This window comes from Oryx dammah, unplaced genomic scaffold, assembly GCF_014754425.2.
Source record: "Oryx dammah isolate SB20612 unplaced genomic scaffold, SCBI_Odam_1.1 HiC_scaffold_8, whole genome shotgun sequence".
NCBI lineage: Eukaryota > Metazoa > Chordata > Mammalia > Artiodactyla > Bovidae > Oryx > Oryx dammah.
In genome coordinates, this window is record NW_024070192.1 from 25,036,810 (window position 1) to 25,062,948 (window position 26,139).

The 26,139-nt window shown below is 39.1% G+C and overlaps 1 protein-coding gene across 2 annotated transcripts in view; it reads right to left on the reverse strand.

Annotated features, from left to right (window-relative positions):
• The window catches only part of ZNF652 (zinc finger protein 652), a 65,831-nt gene that overhangs the window by 22,697 nt on the left and 16,995 nt on the right, over positions 1–26,139 (reverse strand). The window contains exon 1 of one of the 2 annotated variants that reach the window (XM_040245640.1): positions 2,476–3,289. The exons of the other annotated variant lie outside the window; for it this stretch is intronic. The gene's annotated coding sequence lies outside the window, so the exon portion shown is untranslated. Of the gene's footprint in view, positions 1–2,475; positions 3,290–26,139 lie in introns of those variants that run through there. 2 annotated transcript variants of the gene reach the window in all.

The following is a 26,139-nucleotide window of genomic DNA, read 5'->3' on the forward strand; positions in this document are numbered from 1 at the left end:
ATGAGAAGGGTACATAATTTGCTTTGTGACATACCTCACATTGCTGCTTAGCCAACCACTTAACTTCTGAGTCACATAAATATTACTACAGGCATATACCCTGTCTAATTAACAAAATGAAGGAAACTAGTACTTACTGAATAGCTGCTGTGTGGACAGACACTGTAAAGGTGCTCATTATTTGTTATTTCTATTTAATATCCACTACGAAACTTTGGGGTTGAGTTTTAAACTTATTTTTAAAGCTTTCATCAAAGTAATCACTAATAAAAAAAGCATCTGCAGTTTCACAAATCAAATATACTGCAAGGTTTATAACAAAAGAAGCCATCCTCTGCCTACTCCATCCCATCTGAGTCCTTTACCTGAGACAAAGTGTTTCTTTCAGCTGTTCCTCTTCCCTTTCCCCTTGTATTTACTTTTATATTTTAAACAATGTGGTTATATTTCTTTTCTTTTTCTTTTTTTTGGCTTTGCCACATGGCATGTAGAGTCTCAGATCTCCCATCAGAGGTTGAGACTGGGCCCTTGACAGTAGCAGCGTAGAGTCTTAACTATCAGACCGCCAGGGAAATCCCTGTGATAATATTTCTATTTCTTGACTTTTTTGTAAAGTATTTATTACTTACATTATTATGACTATAATAAGTAATTCACAACTATTTCTATCATTCCTCTGCTACTGTCTCTCTTCCATTTTCTAAAAAATTATTTTAGGGAATTCCCTGGTGGTCCAGTGGTTAGGATGCTGTGCTTTCACTGTCAAGGGCCCGGGGTTCAATCCCTGGTTGGGGAACTAAGATTCCATAAGCTGTGTGGCATGGCCAAATAAATAAATTAACTTAAAAAATGTATTTTACTTTCATTTTAGTAAATTTTCAGAAAGCAGCAGTGATAAATGCCACCGTGCTTTATTTGACATCTTTATATATATATATATATATTTCTTTATATTTATAAAAGAGGAAATTATGCCTATGAGAGGTTAAATAATTTGTCTAAGATCACATATCTGCTAAATGTCAGAAGCAATATTTGACCCCAGGCCTGACTCCAAAGCTTTACTTCTACTATGACAAATGACATTCCAAAATAATTTAAACTCAACTCTTCCTGTAACCATATAGCTTTTTAATCAGTTTTATACCTTGCATTTTAAGTAGGAAAATCACAGTAGCTTTATTTTGTATTGCCCAAACTTCTGAAATAATGTAAACTACTATAAGTACCAGTAAATAAAACTGACCCACATTAATTATCCAAATTAAGCAAGGGAAGGAGGACAGTAAAATTCAATTAACCAGCAAATAAATAGGAATAGAACAAAATCATGAAGGAAAATAAATGAAAGGATATCCTCTATGGTAGTCATCCATGTGTTCTTCCCCAATATCCTGGCCCTCAGCCTTCTGGACACATGACAGGTCCAGGCACTTTCTGACTCTGCCTGTCCCCAGTAGTTGGGTGGGGCCACAGGACTACTTGCAGCCAGTACAGCTGAGTAGAAGCGACATGAAGAGCAACATGAGACCCTCCAGGCCTCTCCTCCCACCGTGACAGCAACCAGCAAGCCTGAAAGTGATGACTGCTATGGCTGCTATCAACCTAGGACCCTGAGTAACAAAACGGCCCACAGGATATGCACCGTGCAGCCATCATTAAAATTCTTTTGTATTTTATTTAACTTGAGGGAGAACATGATTTCAAAGCCACTGAAATCTTGTGTTGTGTATTACTGCAGCATAATTTGGGTCTCTCCTAGCTGATACAGGTGGAATCCAGAAGTATGGTACTGTCTCATCAAAAAACCTAAAGTATATGGTGAAGGCTAAGGAGCTAGGGAGAAGGAGGTTAAGGAAAAACTTATCAGAGGCTAAAAGGATAGCAGCTTATAGTGTGCAGTGGTGAAGAGAGCTAATATGCCTTGAGAATTTATAGCTCTAGTGGGAAAATGGACCATTAAGAGATTGTGTTGGTTACTGCTGGCTGTATTTAACAAATTATTGGATGAATTCAGAAAAGAATTCATCAGTTTCCAGCGATTTGTGGGGTCAGAAGAATCAAGTGCTTAACCCCAAACTGAGAAGGTCTCTGAGCTACAAATGCTGATCAGAGTTCAGTCTTGAGGCAAGAATCAAATCAAAGATTTGGCCTTTACAACTACTGATAAAACCTCCCAATTGATTAAGGTACTGCTGAATAAAACAGCTTTTCTAAAAAAAGACTAAAGAGGGGTTCTCTCATTAAAACAGCCTCTTAGTCTGTTTTGCTACTAAGCATGTTGCTTTGATGTGAATTAGTTCAAATGCTATTAGTAAATAAGGAAATGATGTCAATATAACACAGAAGTTAAGTTGGTTTATATGCATTTTTCTCTTGTTGGAAGTAACCAGGAAAAAGCTTTCCCAAATTTAAAAGAAAGCCTTAGAATATATGAAAACACTAAGAAAAAAGCTAAACATCCCACTTATGTACCTTCCTTTAATGCAAGTTGTGGCTGATTCAGTTGCTTCATGAACCCACTGCATTTTCCACTTTATATCTGGTGAAGCTGAGGATACATGTTTCTCCTCCTGTGTTTAAAGAAGAAAGTTTTTGACTGCTGAATCATACACCACACCACAGATCAAATTTTTACTGTAATGAAATTAGTTTCTATTGTAAGTGAATGTCTTGAAGACCCCAAAGTCTCAGAGGAAGAAACAAGCATTCTGGAGACTGAGTCTGTAAAGCTTCAGCCAACTGATGCTGACTGCATATGCCAGTGGAGATTTAATATGCTATTGTTTTTATTTTAATTACTTTGTTTTTATTAGTGTACTGGTTACAGTGGTCCACAGATTTTGAGTCTGCAAAATCCTATTTTTTCCTATAAGCCCTGTTTATTTTAGTGTGCAATTTTGCAGAATTCAGGAAAGCATACATGCCGTTATAGTAGAACTACCTCTACTCAAAATTAAGTCAAGAAAGAAGTATGAGACCAATAAGGCAGAGCCACACAACAAATCTATGAAGTATGGTTAGAAAGAATTATGGATGTGGCTAGGGCACCTGGTGGGCTGCCGTCTATGGGGTCACACAGAGTCGGACACGACTGAAGTGACTTAGCAGCAGCAGCAGCACCAGGGCACATGGAGCTGACTGGAAACAAACAAGTAAAAAGCCAACTAAGTTTTTGAGGGTTATACTTCTAAAAGAACCACCAGCCTACACTTGAGAGGCTGTGACTATTCAAGACTTTTTCTTTTTGGCCACACCATGTGGCATGGAGAATTTCCCGGACCAGGAGATCAAACCCATGCCCTCCTCAGTGGAAGAGGAATCTTAACCACTGGACCACCAGGGAAGTACTCAAGACTTCTAAAACTGATCTTTGGGTTCCCAAGCATCCATGGCAGGAAGTGGATTAAAAAAGCTGTTCATCCCCTTAAGGGGGAATATTCCTCATTGTCCGTTTGGAATACAGCCAAGGAACATAACAGGAAAAAAGGAGGAGGATCAAGAAGATAAGCCAGGGAGCAGACAACTGAGTTAAGGAGCAAACTCGGGATCTTGTCAAGAACATTCACCATCCCTGGAGGGGGCCCTTCAATGACTGCTCAGAGGGACTGCAGTATTTGCTGTATGTCTCTTGTGCTTCCCTTTTCAAACGGGAGGTTTTTTTTTTTTTTTAATCATCCTGCCACTAGTCACCCCTGTACATTGTGAGGGCAGCCAATCATTTGTCAATTTTTTTCTTAAGTCTATGGATCAAAAAGAGCAACATTTGGGCCCTATGTAGAGATGACCGTGCATCATCTCCTCACGAACAGACTACCAAGATCACATCCTTGCATATCTGCTCAGAGATCCTGGACTTCAAGCTTAATGTCATGATTGGACAGGAACTTAGGGTTTCGTACCTGGGGAGGAAGTGAGTATATTTTTCCTGTGTGAGAGAGTAGATCAACTAACTGGTGGTCAAAAGAATCGTGCTATTAATCAAATATTTTCAGCTGTCTGCCTGGCATAGGCATGATGTTTCCTGGCCCTGCCTAGTTACATGGGACCATCATGTTGTGAAATAAGCAATGTGAGTCATTTCTGAGCTCATGAGAGACCCTCTGGATTTCATTTCCCTCTTCACTTCATGACCAGCAGAGTACAAAAAGGTGGCTGGTGGTTCCATCAGCCTGGGTCACTGAGTGGCACAAGCAGAGCTCCCCTGCTGATCTATCACAGCCGCGAAGTGAGAAAGAAAATTCCTTCATTGTTTTAGTGAACACAACAGCTAATGCAGTTCTTTACGAATATATATACAGACATCAATGGTTTCAGTCTTAAGCTAGACAGAATTGCTAGGTGAAAGTTAAAAAATCAGAAAGATAATGAGATCAATTCTCTACTTAATAAGTTAGAAAATAAGACTTTTCCTTTTTAAAAAATAATTAGACTTAAAGGGCTTTATTCTATTTTTTGGGGGGGTGGTGCTGCATGGCTTGTGGAATCGTAGCTTCCTGAGCAGGGATTGAACCTGGGCCCTGGAAGTGAAAGCACCGAATCTTAACCACTGGACACCAGGGAATCCCCTCCCCTCCTTTTTTGGCTTTATTCTATTTTTAACGACATACACATATATGGGAGCTTCCCTGGTGGCTGCAGTACAAGAGATACAGGTTCGATCCCTGGGTCAGGAAGATGCCCTGGAGAAGGAAATGGCAACTCACTCCAGTATTCTTGCCTGGGAAATCCTATGGACAGAGGAGTCTGGCAGGCTACATGCATGGGGTTGCAAAAGAGTCGGACACAACTTACCTACTAAAATTAGCAACACATATATGGATTCCCATATGAAACTGAAAGTGACATCTCTCTACTAATAAAATCAGGAAAGCTCATAGAAACATCAATAAATGACATTGTTACAATATAAGAGGCAGTCTAATGGTTCACTCCGAAATACCTATGGGCTTTCTGCTCATACTTTACTTTCTTCATTTGATTTTGGCACCTTTTCCCTTGTCTGAGTTTTGATGATAATCTTCTTGTATTTTCTTTCCAGAAAACTTAAAAATATCTCATAAGGGCACAACTGAGTAATTTTTAAAAAACCAAAGCCACATTAGGGAAATTAAAACCTTCCATGTTCCATTATCCAACTCTTCATGTGTAACTTAGGATAGAGTTCTATCCTTACTTACAGAGTAAGAGTTCTAACTTACCTATTACAAATCATCTTAGCTTAGTTTTTAAGAAGACTAAGTGAATATATTGAGCTCTAAGAAACTAAAGATAGAAGAGGCAAATGAGAAATAACTTTCACTGATATTTAAAGCTGTTCTATAGTATTAAAACAACATAAGTCCATCAGTTCTTAAAGATAATTTTCTAAAGTGTCATAAAATAAATTCTAAAATAAAGTGGGTCATTCTTTAGTGTTTTGTTATAATTAATGTATATAACTTGGGGGTAAATGTAGTATGAATGTCAGGGGTACACAAGCTGAGAAGCAGTCAGTCCTTGTACTCTATAAGTTGGACCAGCTATCGGGAAGAAAATACAATTTTTTTTAAAAGTTGGAAAATATCTCAGCATATATACAGGTAGTAAAGTACAGCTTCCAGAATGTGCTTTTTTTCAATGCCATTTCCCCCCAAGTGGACTACAAAATAAGTTTATGCAGTCCTCAAGGAATTTAGTTTTAAAAGGAAAACAATTAATTTTGTTCCCTGAAAATTTTAAGTTAATTTCAACAAATTTAACTTTTTTTTTCTTCTATTAAAATATGTACCTGTGCATTCTCCTTGTATGTTAAAAAGATTCTATTTGGGATGAGTCTTTTCAAGTTGAAAAGGCAATCTTGTAAGGTATATCAATCTGGTACCTCTGCTTACTCCACTTCTTCAGAGCCGTGGCCTCTGACCTGTTTCCAAAGCTCAAACCACCTATGTGCTGCCAGACCCTGGTCCTGCCAAACGGAGAGGTTTCTAAAGCATACAACTACCTACAAGGCTCAGGCCAAAACTAAAACCATCAAGAAATGGAAAGGAAAAAGGAGGGAGAGATAAATATGTATCAGCAAAGTTCTTTTGAAAAATAATCCATTAGGAAGAATGGATAAGATGGCTTTGTGATAGCAAGGGTCTGATGTTTTAGTCAAAGCTTTCTTGGTTTTGCTTAAGGCTATTCATTTCTTTCTTACTGGTAAAGTATGTTAGGGACACATTTATCAAATAACAATTAATCTCAAAGTCTTTGGATGGTCAAGTAATTATTTAACAACTACTAACTATATGTTTAATATGAATTTAAAAAGTAGAAATCTGAAAGTCTGGAAGATAAATTGCATTCGGGGGTAAAATCAGGAAAGTTCTGTGAGGGATAGTACATTTCAGGAAAACCTGAAAGGCAGGTAGGTTTCAGACTGGCAGAAATGAAGGCAGAAGTAGTCCTTTCTAGCATAGGGAAATAAGAATGGGCTAACAGTGAGGTACACTCCTGAACAAGAGACAGTATAAGTTGTTTAGTTTTACTAGAATATAGGGCTTGAGCAACAGAGAGATGGCAAGATAGGTGAGTTATTGCCATATAGTGACAAGCCTTAAACCCTGGGCTGAAGAGTTTGTAGTTAATATGGATGACAAAATAGAGCAAAGGTTTTCCAAGAAGGAACTAATATAATTAGAGTCATGTTTTAGGGGTCAAATTATATCATAACAAAAAACTGCAGACCTATATTTAAGTGTGTCTTTGAAATATATCTGTATGTACTGTGCTTAGTTGCTCGGCTATGTCCGACTCTTTGAGACCCCATGGGCTGTAGCCTGCCAGGCTCCTCTGTCCATGGGCATTCTCCAGACAAGAATACTTAAGTAGGTTGCCATGGTCTCCTCCAGAGGATCTTTCCAATCCAGAGATCGAACCCAGGTCTCCCACATTACAGGTGGATTCTTTATCATCTGAGCCACAAGGGAAGCCCAAGAATAGTGGAGTGGGTAGCCCTATCCCTTCTCCAGGGAAACTTCCCAACTCAGGAATCAAACCAGAGCCTCCCACATTGTAGGAGGATTCTTTATCAGCTGAGCTAACTGGGAAGCCCAACATATACATGGTAAAACAAATATACAATTAAGCAAAACAGAATAAATTTAAAATATGTAAATAAATTGAAGCAGGAAAATAAGATAATACCAGGAATTAGGATAAAAACAAAATGAAAACACAATTTTATTCTAAATCCTATATTAGTACAGACAAAAATTTAAAATATCCAAATGGTAACTTTAAAGAGTTCTTTAAAAGAATGCATTCTTTATGAAATAATCAATTCCCTACTTAGTGATTAAACTGAGTTTAAGACTCATGTTCACACTAAAATTTATACATATATATTATATAAATATAAATATATAATAAATATATATATTATATAAATATAAATATTATATAAATATATATATTATATAAATATATATATTATATAAATATAAATATATATATTATATAAATATAAATATATATATATATATAATACTGCAGGTTCTACTTTCAGTAGGCCTAAAATAAGTGATATCTTACCGCATCCTGTTTTTTCCTTAAAAATAATCTGTGAAAGCAGCCACTATGAAAAACAGTATGGTGATTCTAGCAATTCTACTCCTGGGTAATTATCTGAAGAAAATGCTTATGTTCATTGTAGTATTATTTACAATAGCCAAGAAAAGGAAGCAACCCAAGAGCCCATCAATATATGAATGGATAAAGAAGATACAGTGTGTGTGCACATATGTGCATGTGCGTGCGCGCACACACACACACACACACACACACACACACACACACACAGAGGAATAGTACTCAGCCATGAAAAAGAATGGGCTTCCCTGGTGGCTCAGTGGTAAAGAATCTACCTGCTAATGCAGGAGACATGAGTTCAATTCCGGGGTTGGGAAGGTGCTCTGGAGGAGGAAATGGCAACCCACCCCAGTATTCTTGCCTGGGGAATCCCATGGACAGAGAGGAGCCTGGCGAGTTACAGTTTATGGGGTCACAAAAGAGCTGGGCATGACTTAGCAACTAAACCACAAGAACAATGAAAAAGAATGAGATCTCGCCATGTGCAACAGTATGGATGGATCTAGAGGGTGCTATGTTAAGTAGAGTAAGTCAGACAGATACTGTATGACTTCACTTATATGTGGACTCTAAAAAACAAAACAAGTGAACAAACATAACAAAACAGAGACAGAGTCTCAGACACAGAAAACAAACAGGTGGTTGCCAGAGGGGTGGAGGATGGGGGGAGAAGAAACAGGGGAGCAAGGTTAAGAGGCACAGACTATCACTTACAAAACAACTGAATCGGGAGTATAAAATGCACAGTGTAGGGAATATAGTCAATAATTATGTAATATCTTTGTTTGGTGACATATTTGTAACTAGACTTATCATGGTGAAATTCATAGAAATACTGAATCACTATGTTGCGTACCAGGAACTAACATAATGTTTTAGATCAATTATAGGTCAAAACCAAACAAACACACTCACAGAAAATAGGATCAGATTTGTGGTTACCAGAGGCAGGGCATGGGAGGAGGGGGAACTGGATAAGGTGGTCAAAAGGCATAAACTTCTAGTTATAAAATAGTTAAGTAACATACAATATGATTAATATAATTAACACTCCCATACATTATACATGAAAGTTGCTGAGAGTAAATCCTAAGAGTTCTCATCACAAGGACAATTTTTTCTATTTCTTTCATTTTGTGCTTATGTGAGATGATGGATATTCACTAAACTTATGGTAATCATTTCATGATGTACATACGTCAAATCATTATGCTACACACCTTAAACTTATACAGTGCTGTGTGTCAATTACATGTCTATAAAACTGGGGGGAAAAGGTCTTAAGAAACCTTTCAGTATACAGTTGGCGCCCCCTATCCAGGGGTTCCACATCCACAGATTCAACCAACCTCACATTAAAAATATATATATTTGAAGGCAAGGGTGGTATGCTTTGAGAAATAGTGCTGAAACATGTATATTACCATATGTGAAATAGATCACCAGTCCAGGTTCAATGCATGAGACAGGGCGCTCACGGCCTGTGCACTGGGATGACCCTGAGGGATGGGATGGGGAGGGAGGTGGGAAGGGGGTTTAGGATGGGGGACACATGTACACCCATGGCTGATCCATGTCAGTGTATGGCAAAAACCACTACAATATTGTAATCAGCCTCCAATTAAAATAAACAAACTAATTTAAAAAAAATAAAAAAAATTTTTTTTAATTGCAGAAAGTTCCAAACAGCAAAACTTGAGCTTGCAGCACCCAAGCAACTATTACACAGCATTTACACTGTGTATACCTAGTACAAAGTAATATAAGTACTTAGAGATACCTACAGGAGGATGTGCACAGGTTATATAAACACTATATACCATTATACACAAGGAAGCGTCCTTGGATTTTGGTATCATGGGAGTTCTGGGATCAATCCCTCATGGATACTGAAGGATGACTTTACCTTGTGGTATACACCAGAGGTCTGAACTACTTAAGATGATAAACTGCTACATAATTTTAATTAGTAAGAATCATTTAGACCCCTCTGTCCTTGTTCTTTTAAATAAAACAAAGCCATATTATTATGACAAAGAATGCATGATTAAACAGCCTTAACGATGGGATTGATAACCAGGGTTCATTTTTAACCTAAATTTTAGTATTGTCAACCCTAAATTTTAGTCATCAACGTTTCAATCTGCTAATCTGGAAGATGGGAGTTAAGAAAACAAACTGAGAAACTTGGTAAATTCTACTCTCTGATCTATGAAACATATACGGTAGTGGAGATAATTATACACATTTACATACTTTACATATTATACAAAGCACATTTAGCATACATTTGTTAAACATTAACTAAGTGCCTACTTTCTAAAAGTGCTCACAAAATTGATCTGGGTTACACAAGAAAAGCTACAAACACCAACATATAAAAGGCAAGTTTACAACAAACAAAACCTCAAATGATATATATCACTGAACCATACTTTAGATGAACGTCAGAAAGTGTTCTCAGATGCCTATATTTTATATTTTTATATTTCAATATAGTTGAAAAATGTAACTAATGTTAATGCTGTCTTATCTAACAAAAGTTAATATGTCAAATAATTATTTTTTAAGCAGTCCATTTAATCCATTAACTGTTAAAGATGAAATTGAGAAATGCCTGTCACCTCTAAATTTAAACAAACGTTCTGTAAAAATAAAATTTCACTGTGGTTTCTTACACATGCATTTAAATGAGACTGTCACTGTGTTTCTTGGTAACATGCAAGTGAAGCTAGCGAAAGAGGACAGGGAGAGGCACTCTTCCTAGGTACTACCTGATTACCTTCAAGCACCAACAGTCTCCACATTTCCATATAAGACAATAAAAACTAAAGTGCATTACTCATCACACTGTCGGCTTAAGCAACCTTCAGTTCAGTTCAGTTCAGTCGCTCAGTCGTGTCCGACTCTGTGACCCCATGAATCGCAGCACACCAGGCCTCCCTGTCCATCACCAACTCCGAGTTCACTCAGACTCACGTCCATTGCATCGGTGATGCCATCCAGCCATCTCATCCTCTATCGTCCCTTTTTCCTCCTGCCCCCAATCCCCCACAGCATCAGGGTCTTTTCGAATGAGTCAACTCCTTGCATGAGGTGGCCAAAGTACTGGAGTTTCAGCTTTAGCATCATTCCTTCCAAACACCACCCAAGGCTGATCTCCTTTAGAATGGACTGGTTGGATCTCCTTGCAGTCCAAGGGACTCTCAAGAGTCTTCTCCAATACCACAGTTCAAAAGCATCAATTCTTCGGTGCTCAGCTTTCTTCACAGTCCAACTCTCACATCCATACATGACCTTAACTTTCACCAATAACTTTCTGCTGCTACTACGAAGTCCCTTCAGTTGTGTCCAACTCTGTGCAACCCCATAGATAGCAGCCCACCAGGCTCCCTGGTCCCTGGGATTCTCCAGGCAAGAACACTGGAGTAGGTTGCCATTTCCTTCTCCAATGCATGAAAGTAAAAAGTGAAAGTGAAGTCACTCAGTCGTGTTCGACTCTTAGCAACCCCATGGACTGCAGCCTACCAGGCTCCTCCATCCATGGATTCTCCAGGCAAGAACACTGGAGTGGGTTGCCATTTCCTTCTTCAATGCATGAAAGTGAAAAGTGAAAGTTAAGTTGCTCAGTTGTGTCCGACTCTTAGCGACCCCATGGACTGAAGCCTACCAGGCTCCTCCATCCATGGTACAAGAGTACTGGAGTGGGGTGCCATTGCCTTGTCTGAATTCTCAGTCTAGCTTTGACCAAAGATTGTTTTATGGAACAGTTATTGCATTTAATGTACTAGCCCATTTTCAAAATTGCTATCAATGTGAGTATCTTGCTCATTATTAGTTGATATCCTGCCTATGAGAATGAGAAAAATTAGACGTGAAAGGCCTTGTGCATCTTACATTTCTTAAACTCCTAAAGATAACGTGTTAAGTTAGAACTGAGACCTATTTAGCAGGTATAGATGTTCATACATGGCTACCTATATGGAAGCCATCATGAGAGGCCTATGTGTATGTTGACTAGATCACTATGAACTTGAATTAAAAGCTCATTTAGAAAATGAAAATCAAGAAATTCTCTCATTACATTCATCCATGATACTTTACAAAAATAAAAATTGCAGTATTCAGATGCATGACCAACACCAGGAAATCACAGAATTTATATATTTGACCTGCATACAAGCCTGTTCAGTCATTCAGTCACACCCTACTTTTTGTGACCCCACAGACTATAGCCCACCAAGCTTCTCTGTCCATGGGATTTTCTCAGCAAGAATACTAGAGTGGTTACCATTTCCTCCTCCAGGGCATCTTCCTGACCTAGGGATCAAACCTGAGTCTTCTCCACTGGTAGGTGGATTCTTTACCACTGAGCCACCTTGGGGTGGGATATTTGACCTACCAAAAGACAAAGGATTGTTTATGTTTTCTCACTGCTGTTGCTGTTGTTGTTCAGTTGCTTAGCATGTTGGATTCGTTGCGACCCCATGGACTGCAGCACACCAGGCTTCCCTATCCTTCACTATCTCCTGCTCAAATTCATGTTCATTGAGTCACTGATGCCAATCAACCATCTCACTCTCTGTCACCCCCTTCTCCTGCCCTCAATCTTTCCCAGCATCAGAGTCTTTTCCAATGAGTCAGCTCTTCGCATCAGATGGCCAAAGTTTTGGTGCTTCAGCATCAGTCCTTTCAATAAATATTCAGGGTTGATTTCCTTTAGGATTGACTGGTTCGATCTTCTTGCAGTCCAAAGAACTCTCGAGTCTTCTCCAGCACCACAGTTTGAAGGCATCAATTCTTCGGTGCTCAGCCGTCTTTATGGTCCAACTTTCACATCCATACATGACTACTGAGAGAAACCACAGCTCTGACTATATGGACCTTTGTCAGTAAAGTGATATCTCTGCTTTTTAATATGCTGCTAGGTTGGTCATAGCTTTTCCTCCAAGGAGCAAGTGGTTTTTAATTTCATGGCTGCAGTCACCATTCCCCAGTGACTTTGGAGCCCAAGAAAATAATGTCTGTCACTGTTTCCATTGTTTCCCCATCTATTCGCCACGAAATGATGGGACTGGATGCCATGATCTTCATTTTTCGAATGCTGAGTTTTAAGCCAGCTTTTTCACTCTTCTCTTTCAAGAGGCCCTTTAGTTTTTCTTCACTTTCTGCCATAAGAGTGGTGTCATCTGCATATCTGCGGTTACTGATATTTCTCCCGGCAATCTTGATTCCAGCTTGTGATTCATCCAGCCCGGCATTTTGCATGATGTACTCTTTGTATAAGTTAAATAAGCAGGGTGACAATATACAGCCTTGATGTACTCCTTTCCCAATTTTGAACCAGTCTGTTGTTCTATGTCCAGTTCTAACTGTTGCTTCTTGATCTGCATATAGGTTTCTTAGGAGGCAGGTAAGGTGGTCTGGTATTCCCATCTCTTTAGGAATTTTGCACAGTTTACTGTGATCCACACAATCATAGGCTTTAGTGTAGTCAATAAAGCAGAAGTAGATGTTTTTCTGGAATTCTCTTGCTTTCTCTATGATCTAACAGATGTTGACAATTTGGTATCTGGTTCCTCTTGCCTTTTCTAAATCCAGCTTGTACCTCTGGAAGTTCTCAGTTCACATACTGCTGAAGCCTAGCTTGAAAGATTTTGAGCATTACCTTGCTAGCATGTGAAATGAGTGCAACTGTATGGAAGTTTGAACATTTTTTGGCATTGCCCTTTGGGACTGGAATGAAAACAAATAAATGAAATGAAATGGGCTGTCTGGACACTAATACTTCAAAGATGGTCCAAAAGAAAAGATGAAATTAGGTATTCTATATAAAAATGACATTACTGATTTACTGGATAGGTCATAAGTGATGAACTGGACTCTTAACAGGAGTGATGCAATGAGACTGAGTGGAAAATTTAACACCACCCACAGTACTAAGGTCACAGGATTTAAACTGGCACTATTTTGGGCTCTTCCATTCCACTGGGCAGGTTACTTTACCTTTCAAACCCTCAGATTTCTCATCTACATACTTAAGGGTATCCCTTCCACCAGTGACACTTACCGTTTGCACTATTGTTTCTTTCCATTCTCTTGCCTATTTCATCTGGTCACCTAATGCTGCACAGTAACCCCAATCTTTTCAACATGAAGGGCTATCATTTATACTCCCCTTGCCACTCTCATGATGCCCCTTCCATGTTTGCATGCAGCATTGTTTTTAAAAGTTGTGTTTAGGAATTTGCATTTAGGTCATACTTTAAAAAAAATTTTTGTTGACTCGACTTTCTGAACACTAAAATTAGTTTATTAATCTCAGGATGGGGATGCCTGGGTTAAGGGTATATATTACCTACAGTCTTGAAGGAAGTATGACACTAAATGGGACTGGCTCATAGCCTGAACCACAGGATAGGTAACTTATTCCAAAACCAACACTGGGTCCACCACACTTTCTCAGAGTAGAGATAGATATGACCATGTTTAACACCATCCCTTGGATGATTCAATCCTCAGCCTTGATCAGAAGGCATTTACAACAACATGCCAAATAGGATGTAGAAGAAATCTATGAAGCCTCAGATACCTGCCATATCCATTGCTATCTTACTTTTAATGGTCCTTAAAAAAAAATAAGTTGTAGGCTGAGTGAAACAAAACCAGGCAGCAATGCCACAGCTGTGTCACAAAGGTAGAGACACGTGGTAACAAATCGACCCAATGGCTCTTCCTTCCCTTTTGGGAAGTACAGCTGAATATAGAGAATAGGTTGATACTGGGATGTGGGCTGTAACCCAAACCACACTGAGTTATGGTTAAAGAATTGTCACGAGACATCCAGTGAGTCACAGTCTTGGAAGTGACAGGACTCTACCAAAACTGCAGCTACTCAAACATAGGGTTTATTTGTGATTGCCCAGATATCCTTTCTTCCTCTAAGGAGAGAAATGTTTAACTTTTTTTTTCTGATTATTACAGGCAAAGTTTACAGGTCAAATGGGTTTATACACTAAGTGTTTTCTGTCCAGTTATAGAACTCTACTCTCATTCACATCTGTCATCTACACACAAAGTACCAAGAGTCTAATAAAAGGAGAAGATATGTATTTATTCCTTCAAATAATTATTGTATTGACCCCAGCCTTCATATGCTTAAATTTGTTTGGAGAGCAAGAACAAAAAACAAGTCACAATTGCCCAATAAAACAAATGGTATTTTTTAAAGGCACCACATAACTATTTAAAAGGGCAAGAAAGATGGAGAATGTGCAGCTGTGGGGGACCCCATGAAGAGCATGAGATCTGAGCAAGGTCCTGGAGGACGGAGGGATCTCAAGAAGTAGAGAGGAAATGAAAACACAGGCTGAGGAGAGTAGGGCTGTCATCATGCAGAAGCACAGTATACTCCAGGGCTTATAAGCTTATAAATGTGATTAGCGCAGGGACAAAAAATGGAAGGGCTTGACTACAGGGCTGAGAGATACGGGCAGAGAGCCAAAAAAAAAAAGGGGAAAATCAACAGGATTTTCTCATCATATGTGAAGGATAAACACAGAAAAGTGATGGACTTCCTTAGTGATACAGTGGATAAGAGTTCGCTGCCAGTGCAGGGGACGCAGGTTCAATCCCTGGTCTGGAAAGATTCCACATGCTGCAGAGCAGCTGAGCCCGTGTGCCACAAGTACCGAGCACCCACCCTAGAGCCCACACCACAACTACTGAAACCCATGCACCTAGAGCCTGTGGTCCACAGCAAGAGAATTCACCGCAATTAGCAGCTCATGCCCCACAGTGAAGAGTAGCTGCTGCTCACGGGAACTAAAGAAAGCCTGCGTGCAGCAACGCAGACCCAGTGCCGCCAAAAAGGAAAGAAAGAAAAGTATCAAAGATGACTTAAGACAATTTGAATCTCCGTATCTAAGGCATCCTAATTTATACAATCATGTTTGAGATGCAAATTAGCCATGCAAGCAAAGATATCAAGTAATCAATTGGACAGAACATCAGGGTTGAAGTCAGGACTGGAGTTACATATTTTGGAGGCAGCAGCATACAGAAAGAATTTAAATTGGAGGACTGGGAAGACAGGATAGATAGAGAAAAGAAAGCTGTAGGGCACTCTAAGAGCAGAGGAGAAAAAGCCAACAAGGAAGAGCGAAAAAATTAATACTGAGGTAAAATGAAAATGCTAAACTGCAACACACAGAAACCAAGCAATTAAAAAGAATTTTTTTTTTTCCAAGAAGGAAGAGCTGGTCAGCTGTATCAAATACTGCTAAAAACACTGAGTAAGACGGAGACCTGATGTGAAGAACAGGCCCACTGGAAAAGACCCTGATGCTGGGAAAGAGTGAAGGCAGAAGGAGAAGGGAACGACAGAGGATGAGATGGTTGGATGCCATCACCAACTCAATGGATATAAGTGTGAGTAAGCTCTGGGAGTCAGCGATGGACAGGGAAGCCTGGCATGCTGCAGCCCATGGGGTTGCAAAGAGTCGGACACGACTGCGTGACTGCACTGAACTGAAGACAGAGACAAGTGACCGCTGAATTTAGTGGCAGAATAATTCCTTAACGTGAAGGCCCCCTTGTCCTTCCACAGCCTTCTTCTCCCTGGAAAAACAGGCGTCTTGAGTTAATTAGCACAATACGTCCCCTACATATGAATGAGTTCCATTTTGAGTACATATTTGGAAATCCAATATGCTTTTAAGTCCAACAAAGTTAGCCTAGGTACCCAACTAACACAATCAGCTATGTAGTACTATACTGTTACAGGTTTATAATACTTTTCACACAAATAATACATAAAAAAATAAAGAAAAAGTTTAAATCTTACAGTACAGTAGTACCAGCTACATCGCTGCTCTTACGTTTGCTTCAGGACATCCTGGGCTTGAGATGTAGTACGGTACATACTACAAGCCTGCATATAGTACTGTACAGTCAAGCACACAGAAGCACAACCACCTGTAGAGGATGCACGCATATGACAACGTATGGCCACACATATACCAGACATGCGAACTAACTTACGTGACTGGACGTGCGAAACGTCTCCACCTTGGAAAGCCTGCAACTTGAAGGTTCATATGTACAGGACTTACTGTGTAATGCTTGAGGGCTCAGACTTGAGCTGAGTTCTAGAGCTTCCACTCCTAGCTGTGGGGCCTACTCCAACTAAAGAGCCCGTCCTGAGAGGAGGAGGGAACGGCAGCTAAGGAGTGGAAACTGAAACAGGACTCCAAAAAGACACAAAGTTGGATTTGGTTTTCAAGGATGGGAGAGATTTGAGTGTGTTTAAATGCTGATGGGAAGGGACACCTTTTACCACAAAGAACCCACTAAAAGAAAAGATTTTAGAATATTATAGTAGGTTAGTTTATTAAGCTTTAAACAATTCTATACAGAAGAAAAACTATGATAAAGTCACAAACTTAATCTCCACCTCATTTCAGAACATATCAACCAAAAAAAAAAAAAAAACCACACAAAATCTATCTACCACAATAAGTAGTAACAGTATATAAATGAAAAGTAGAAAAGTACCTAATCTTCTCTTGGTTATACTAAAACAGTAATCCCAATATTAAAACACTAGGTACTAAATCATAAAAGTTCAGATATTTTAAAAGCTAAGGAAATCTGTAACACAGCTACCTAAAACTATTTGGAATACGCTCCTAAAACACTTTCAGTCTTTAGTAAACATCCTCAAATCTTAAGCATTTTTTTCCCTTTGGTCTTATTGAAGAAATATGCTGTCTAGAGATAAGCTTTCTATAAACTTGTGTACAACAACCACATAAAAAATACTAAAACATTTTAATGTTCACTTCAGAAACGTCTAAAATTTAAAACCACTCCAAATTAAAATATGACCACTTCAAAGAAAAAGGGATAATTTCAAAGTTAAGACCAAAACAGCGTTTGATGCAAACCACTGCATGTTGCAGAAGCAGTGACCTAGTTTCACTTTGAGTGTCGAGTCTGTTGCCCTCAAGGGATCTGCAACTTTCAAGAAAAAAATTTTTTTCACTAAATGCCATATAACAGGTAAAGCAGTGGAGAAAAAAAAAAGGTCAAACACGTCTCAATAGTTCAGTTTAAGGAAAGAAAAGCACACTCCTTACGAACACATACATGTACAAACATGCATATATATACATGTATCATACTGACAAACTTATGCTAGGTACTGGTGACTAAACACTAAAATTTTAACTCAAGGCCAACCCATAAAACATGTGGCAATTTAACAATGTGTTTGTGAGGAGCAAGAATCCCTCAGCATCACACAACATTATTCTTCACTATTTGCTCTGTGGTTCAATAATTGGTCAGGGGTAACCTGAGCAGAGAAAGCTGGTGAAAGCTGGTGGAAGATGTTCAAATATACAGAGGTTTTTCCACACAGAATTTTTAATTACTTTTCCCCAAACACGGTTCTCTATATTGAGCTGTGAATGACTGTGCATATTTCAGTAAGACAAAAAATCCAAATATCCATATTTCTGAGCGAACAACCTGTTTCAAGGCACTATCTCCCTATAAGCCCCAGAGAGGTTACTTTCAGGGTATAAAATAAATTAACTAGTAACTTTAAACATTTTATATTTTATATAAACACTTTAAACATTTATATTTTAAACGCACTGGAACGTCTGAAAAATGAGCTTATGAACAGCAGAGGCACTGAGCCCAAGCGGAAATGAACAGACTCCTGGCTTGCAGACAAATGAGTGGGCAGAGGAAGCATTTATGTGGAGATGATTTTTACATGATGCTTTTCTTAATCTAAAGAAAACCACAGCTCTTCACAATATATGTGCTATAAATAGATTTAATCAGGCAAAAATCTGAATATTTATTTGCCTACTTTTTTCCTTTTAAGTAACTTTTGTCATAACCCAAATCCAATGAGCGATCAAGATAAGCAAGCCAATATGACCAAGCAGGTTGCCCAGTCAAAGCCTTATGGACATAGGACCAAGACAAATTCTCCTTCACCTAAACGCTGAAGAAAATATTTTAAAGAGTAATGTGGATTTTTATTGTAATATCTTTAAATATACTTCCCTCACCAAAATCGAAGTGTTTTCACACTGGTTCACATCAATGCAAAATTTCTATCAACTATTTTTGGCAATACTTGAGAGTTTTAATCACATAACTATTGTTCAAGTAACTGCTTTCTCCTTCCCCAGCTCCCCTCTCCCCCGACCAAAACCCCACATCAATCTAAGAATTACAAAGTTCCTGTCAAATGGGTATAAGTCTCCTTTATAAATAGAGGAAATTAAGGTCCACTGGCTAAATGGTGAGTGAGAGGGACTCTGAGAGTTAAGAACTAGTTGAGTATATAACTGCTATGCTCTTCTCTCCCTTAAACTAAAATCCAATCAAAGATGTTGTTATTCTTTAGTTGCTAAGTCATGTCTGACTCTTCTGTGACCTGCCAGGCTCCTCTGTCCATGGGATTTCTCAGACAAGAATACTAGAGTGGGTTGCCATTTCCTTCTCCAGGGAATCTTCCCCACCCAGGGACTGAACTGGCATCTCTTGCTGAGTCTCCTGAACTGCAGGCAGATTCTCTACCGTTGAGACACTGGAGAAGCCCATAATCAAAGAATAGATGACTTTTTTGGAGGAGGGAAGTGGAGGTGAGAGTTGCTGGTAAAGAGGTAATGTACATATTCTAATATTTTTACAATGAACATGTATTATTTCTATAATAAACAGAACAACAGATCCTAAACTTAAAAATTAAATGAATTCATCAAATCTTTTCAGGTTCAACGTATAAGATCCCTTAGACGGAAGTGTTGATAAAACCTGGAAGAAAGTGCAAACATAATTTAACAAAGCGTAAAAAGCACTTAAATCTACAGCAAGCCTCAAAATACCAGCAGATTTTCAGTAACACTCAACAAGTATTTACGGAGCACCTACCACATGTGAGTTACCACAGATATAACTAACATGCTAATATGATCCCTGGTCTCTGGAAGCTTACAATATTGCCAATTAGTTTATAAACAGGGTGGCTGTATAGTCCTGATTTATACCTGTTTCTCCCAGAGTAATTATTAATAATGCCCCTCTCACATTTCTCCCAATCTAGACAATAAATTATATGGTTACACATTTATGCAAAAAACAAACATACTATTGTTCCTGCGTGGCAACAGGTTTGTAAAATGTGTATCATTTCCAGGTTTTATCTTTTTAAAGTCATTCTATTAATTTTTATTACATGTTAAATTTTAAAAAATTATTTTAGACCTTCTTCTCATTCTGATATATACCTATCATACAATAAAATCAAAGATTTGCTTCAATCAAATAAGAGAAAATCGAAATCTGATTTTACCACATCAAAATGCATGCAAAGTAAATAAACCAAATGAATAAAAAAATAAAAACTTTAAAGACTATAAGCCCCTTGAGATCAGGTAGTTCTTTTTGAAATCCTACTTCAGCATTCTAGCCTGTGTCTAGCTCAGTACTGAGAACATACTGAGGTTCAGATATTTCCCACTAAAAGGAGACAGGACAGGAAACATCTAAGTCTGAAACATCTTGTCATAATGGAAAGCAAAGAAGCTATCAAAGACTACCAAGGTTGAGTCAAAAGACTCAGAAGCCAGCCTGATAAGCTCCTAATGGATAAAAACAGGACAACTGAGTACCAACAATGATGAGGAACAGAGTGCATCGAAACACATCAAATATGCTTAAACCCACTGGTCACCTTTAGGGGATGACAAAAGAACAAGCTCATTCTTCTGAAAACTGGTTAGTGAAGGACAAGAATCAAGCATTCAACCTGCCATTCCCATCAGATCTGTACTTCAAGGAAATTAAATATTTGTTCAGGGGAAATTTCTTTTTATAGAAGTATTCCAATTCAAGAAGAAATTATTTTTGTATCATTTTGCAACCCATAATGAATTAATACATATAGACAAAGATCATCAGTGGCTGGTAACAGTACCAAAGAAGAAACAACCGACACCGCCCATCTCCTGGTAGCATTATACACCACCACCTATTAGTCTTGCCCCATACCCACACGAGAACTGAACCTTAATCTGATCAAGTCTGTAGATCTAAAAACCAATTTACAGGAAATAAAAAGGGACCAAGGAACATGTTAAATGGTGTCACATGGATACAATCACCACAATCCAGACTACGGAAGATTATCCAATAAATGACATGCATTCCTCAACAAAAATTCCAAGGAAAAGGAAAAAGAAAGGAAGGAGAACCTATACATTTAAAGAGATTTGATAGACATATTAACAAAGCTAGTGGAGGTGATGGAACTTCAGTTGAGCTATTTCAAATCCTGAAAGATGATGCTGTGAAAGTGCTGCACTCAATATGCCAGGAAATTTGGAAAACTAAGCAGTGGCCACAGGACTGGAAAAGGTCAGTTTTCATTCCAATCCCAAAGAAAGGCAATGCCAAAGAATGCTCAAACCACCGCACAATTGCACTCATCTCACACACTAGTAAAGTAATGCTCAAAATTCTCCAAGCCAGGCTTCAGCAATACGTGAACCATGAACTTCCAAATGTTCAAGCTGGTTTTCGAAAAGGCAGAGGAACCAGAGATCAAATTGCCAACATTCGCTGGATCACTGAAAAAGCAAGAGAGTTCCAGAAAAACATCTATTTCTGCTTTATTGACTATGCCAAAGCCTTTGACTGTGTGGATCACAAGAAACTGTGGAAAATTCTAAAGAGATGGGAATACCAGGAATACTTGACCTGCCTCTTGAGAAACCTACATGCAGGTCAGGAAGCAACAGTTAGAACTGGACATGGAACAACAGACTGGTTCCAAATAGGAAAGGACTACATCAAGGCTGTGTATTGTCACCCTGCTTATTTAACTTATATACAGAGTACATCATGAGAAACTCTGGGCTGGAAGAAGCATAAACTGGAATCAAGATTGCCGGGAGAAATATCAATAACCTCAGATTTGCAGATGACACCACCCTTATGGCAGAAAGTGAAGAGGAACTAAAAAGCCTCTTGATGAAAGTGAAAGAGGAGAGTGAAAAAGCTGGCTTAAAGCTCAACATTCAGAAAATGAAGATCATGGCATCTGGTCCCATCATTTCATGGGAAATAGATGGGGAAACAGTGGAAACAGTGTCAGACTTTATTTTGGGGGGCTTCAAAATCACTGCAGATGATGACTGCAGCCATGAAATTAAAAGGCGCTTACTCCCTTGGAAGGGAAAGTTATGACCAACCTAGATAGCATTTTGAAAAGCAGAGACATTACTTTGCCAGCAAAGGCCCGTCTAGTCAAGGCTATGGTTTTTCCAGTGATCATGTATGGATGTGAGAGTTGGACTGTGAAGAAAGCTGAGTGCTTAAGAATTGATGCTTTTAAACTGTGGTGTTGGAGAAGATTCTTGAGAGTCCCTTGGACTACAAGGAGATCCAACCAGTCCATTCTAAAGGAGATTAGTCCTGGGTGTTTTTTGGAAGGACTGATGCTAAAGCTGAAACTCCAATACTTTGGCCACCTCATGCAAAGAGTTGACTCATTGGAAAAGACTCTGATGCTGGGAGGGATTGGGGGCAGGAGCAGAAGGGGACGACAGAGGATGAGATGGCTGGATGGCATCACCGACTCGATGGACATGAGTTTGAGTGAACTCCGGGAGTTGGTGATGGACAGGGAGGCCTGGCGTGCTGCAATTCATGGGGTCGCAAAGAGTCGGACACAACTGAGCAACTGAACTGAATAGACATATTAGCCAATCACTCATTCTTTGGACCTTAATTCAACATTCTAGCCTGTATCTAAATGTTGAAAAAACAAACTGAAAAAACAATTATGAGTCAACTGGGAAGTATAGATACTGATTACTTAATGATGGTCTGGAGGTTTTTTTTAGTATAATGGTATTTGTCTTTTTTAAAAAAAGAATTTTCATATATAAAAATAATATGATATGACATCTAAACCGCTTCAAAGTAACCAGAGAGAGGGAATTACAGTGAGGGTGGATATATATGAAACAAAATTGTGTATGTGCTTGGCTGCATCCAACTCTTTGTGACCCCATGGACTGCAGCCCACCGAGCTCATCCGTCCATGGAATTTTCCAGGCAAGAATACTGGAGTGGGCTGCCATCTTCTACTCTCGGGGAATCTTTCTGAACCAGGGATAAAACCTGCGTCTCTTGTATCTCCTGCACTGGCAGGTGGATTCTTTACCACTGTATCACCTGGGAAGCCCTATGAAACAAGAGTAGCCGTATACTAATAATTGTTGGGCTTCCCTGGTGGCTCAGTGGAGAAAAAAATATTTTATAACTATAATTAACTCTAAATTAACTTTTTGATATGACTAAACTAAGGAATTACAAAGGTAAAATATAGTTTGAAAATCCCCCCATAGTATGACATTTTCTTTTCCATAACTTAAATTTCACATCTCTAAAAACTATAATATAAAATGTACCAAATATGGTATATGTTTGATAATCCCAAATATGCTAACAGAGAATAAAAAATGTTAAATATGTTTGAATAAAACAATTTGCCTAGTAAGATCATCACTCAGTCAAGACTGGTTAGACAGTAGACACTACTGTACCCTATACACTAAGTCAACTTTTGTCAATGAAAAGACAATAAAACTGAACTACAAACTTCTGTCTTCATGTGGAACTCCCTATGTAGCTCTGGCTACAGGTAAGGTTTTAGGTCGGTATTGTTTACATGCATAGCCAATGTTTTAGTAAGAACTGGCATTAAAGCTGCTTTACCTATGTTCTCTAGCTGATGGACTACACAATACATTCTGTCACCTTCATATACACAGGTCCAACTAAGAAACCATTAACCAAACAAAGTATGTGTATGTGTATAGAGAGAGGCCCACGGGTGAGCAGCAGACGGTTTTAGACGACCTTCTATATCTGCTGTACTATAAGGTCACAGGATTCTCATCTTCGGTCAGGGCTGTGCTGTTGCTATCACCATAAGCACAGTATGTGCTCAGTCACGTCCAACTCTTGTGAGTCCATGAACTGTAGCCTACTAGCCGCCTCTGTCCATGGAATTTTCCAGTTAAGAATACTGAAGTGGGTTCCCATTTCCTTCTCCAGGGGATCTTCCTGACCCAGGGATCAAACTCACATCTCTTGAGTCTCCTTCGGATTCTTTACCACAGTGCCACCTAGGAAGCCCAAGCAAGAATACTGAAGTGGGTTGCTATTCCCTTCTGCAAGAGATCTTTCTGACCCAGGTATTGAAACCAGGTTTCCTGCATTGCAGGTGGATTCTTTACTGTTTGAGCCACCAGGAAAGCCTGTAAGTAAAATGGCCTACACCACTGCACCGTATAAAAATCAGATGCAAGTACAAGCCATAGCAATGGTTCTCCACTGTTAAATGAAAAACTACCTTTTTCCTTCCCTGGTTTGCTTCCTCTATCCTGAGTCAGTTCTAAGCTGCATTTTATGGTTTCCAGAACAAGGAGACTACATACTTTTCCTCAGTTCTAGGATGTTACTGATTTTAAGTTCTTATTTTATGGTCAATGTTGTGGAAGATCCAAATGAAGCACCTGTAGTTTGACTGAGGATCCAAACCTTGGGTTCCTTCTGGGGTTCCCTCTACCTTACCCCAATACCTCATGAACCAACAAGTCCTGTTCTTAAAAACTGACATGTCCTCCCTATTCCAATTGCTAACACAACCTCTGAGTTCAGGCCCAAATCATCTCATACACACATTACAATAGTCTTTCTGCCTCCGTCTTTTAAACCACCTTACACAGAGATTTTCTAAACTACATTTTCCTAAAGAATTTGGATCATGTCATTCCCTAGCTACAAAACTAGGTATTACTGGCTTCTAGAGCCTTGGAATAAAGTTCAATACCTTAGCAAATCGTTCCAAAGCCCTCCTCCATCTGACCCAACTGAGTTTTTCAGCCTTGGATCCCCAAAATCCTTCTCTCCCACCTAATGTCATCGTGCTATTTCTAAAGTGCACCCTGACTTTTTCCACTTCTAAACCTTTGGTTATGTCATTCTTTGCTTCTACCTAGAACACCACCACTCCACCCTCACGGCCTATATGACTGTAAAATTCCAGGCACCATTGCAGACCTAGCTCCAAAGTACCTATCTCCTCATGAAGCTTCTGTTGACTACCACTTTTGTTTCCAAGAATGCTTAGGGAGATTTTTATTTACTTTTGAAAGGACATGTAAGCTAATGGAACACCTAACAGTTTTGTTTAAGCTGGGAGGAAAGTGATTTTTAAAAATCCACACCCATGTGATGTTGCCAATTTCTTCTGCCTCTTCCATAATGTAAACTGTTTCAATAAATCATTTAAATATACTGAGTTTGGATGCCACAGTTTGCCTCAGGAGAGATTCTCTGCATTAGCAGGTGAAGAGTGAAAGATAGCCAAGTAAGTACCCCCTCTATAATGGTTCAATTCAGTGCAGTCACTCAGTCATGTCTGACTCTTCGTGACCCCATGGACTGCAGCATGCCAGGCTTCCCTTCACCAACTCCCAGAGCTCAGTCAAACTCATGTGCATAGAGTCAGTGATGCCATCCAACCATCTCATCCTCTGTTGTCCCCTTCTCCTCCTGCCTTCAATCTTTCCCAGCACCAGGGTCTTTTCCAATGAGCCAGTTCTTTGCATCAGGTGGCCAAAGTATTGGAGCTTCAGCATCAGTCCTTCCAATGAATATTCAGGGCTGATTTCCTTTAGGATTGACTGGTTTGATTTCCTTGCAGTCCAAGGGACTCTCAAGAGTCTTCTCCAACCACAGCTCAAAAGCATCAATTCTTCAGTGCTCAGCTTTCTTTATGGTCCAACTCTCACATCCATATATGACCAACTACTGGAAAAACCACAGCTTTGACTATATGGACCTTTGTCAGCAAAGTAATGTCTCTGCTTTTTAATATGCTGTCTAGGTTGGTCATAACTTTTCTTCCAAGAAGCAAGCGGCTTTTAATTTGATGACTGCAGTCACCGTTCCCCAGTGACTTTGGAGCCCAATAAAATAATGTCTGTCACTGTTTCCACTGTTTCCCCATCTATTTGCCATGAAGTAATGGGACGAGATGCCATGATCTTCATTTTTTGAATGTTGAGTTTTAAGCCAGCTTTTTCACTCTCCTCTCAAGAGGCTCTTTAGTTGTTTTTCTCTTTCCGCCATAAGGGTGGTATCATCTGCTTATCTGAGCTAATCGATATTTCTCCCGGCAATCCTGATTCCAGCTTGTGCTTCATCCAGCCCAGCGTTTCACATGATGTACTCTCCATATAAGTTAAATGAGCAGGGTGACACTATACAGACTTAATGTACTAGTTTCCCAACTTTGAACTAGTCCATTGCTCTACGTCCGGTTCTAACTGTTGCTTCTTGACCTGCATACAGATTTCTCAGGAGGCAGGTCAGGTGGTCTGGCAGTCCCATCTCTTCAAGAATTTTCCAGTTTGTTGTGAT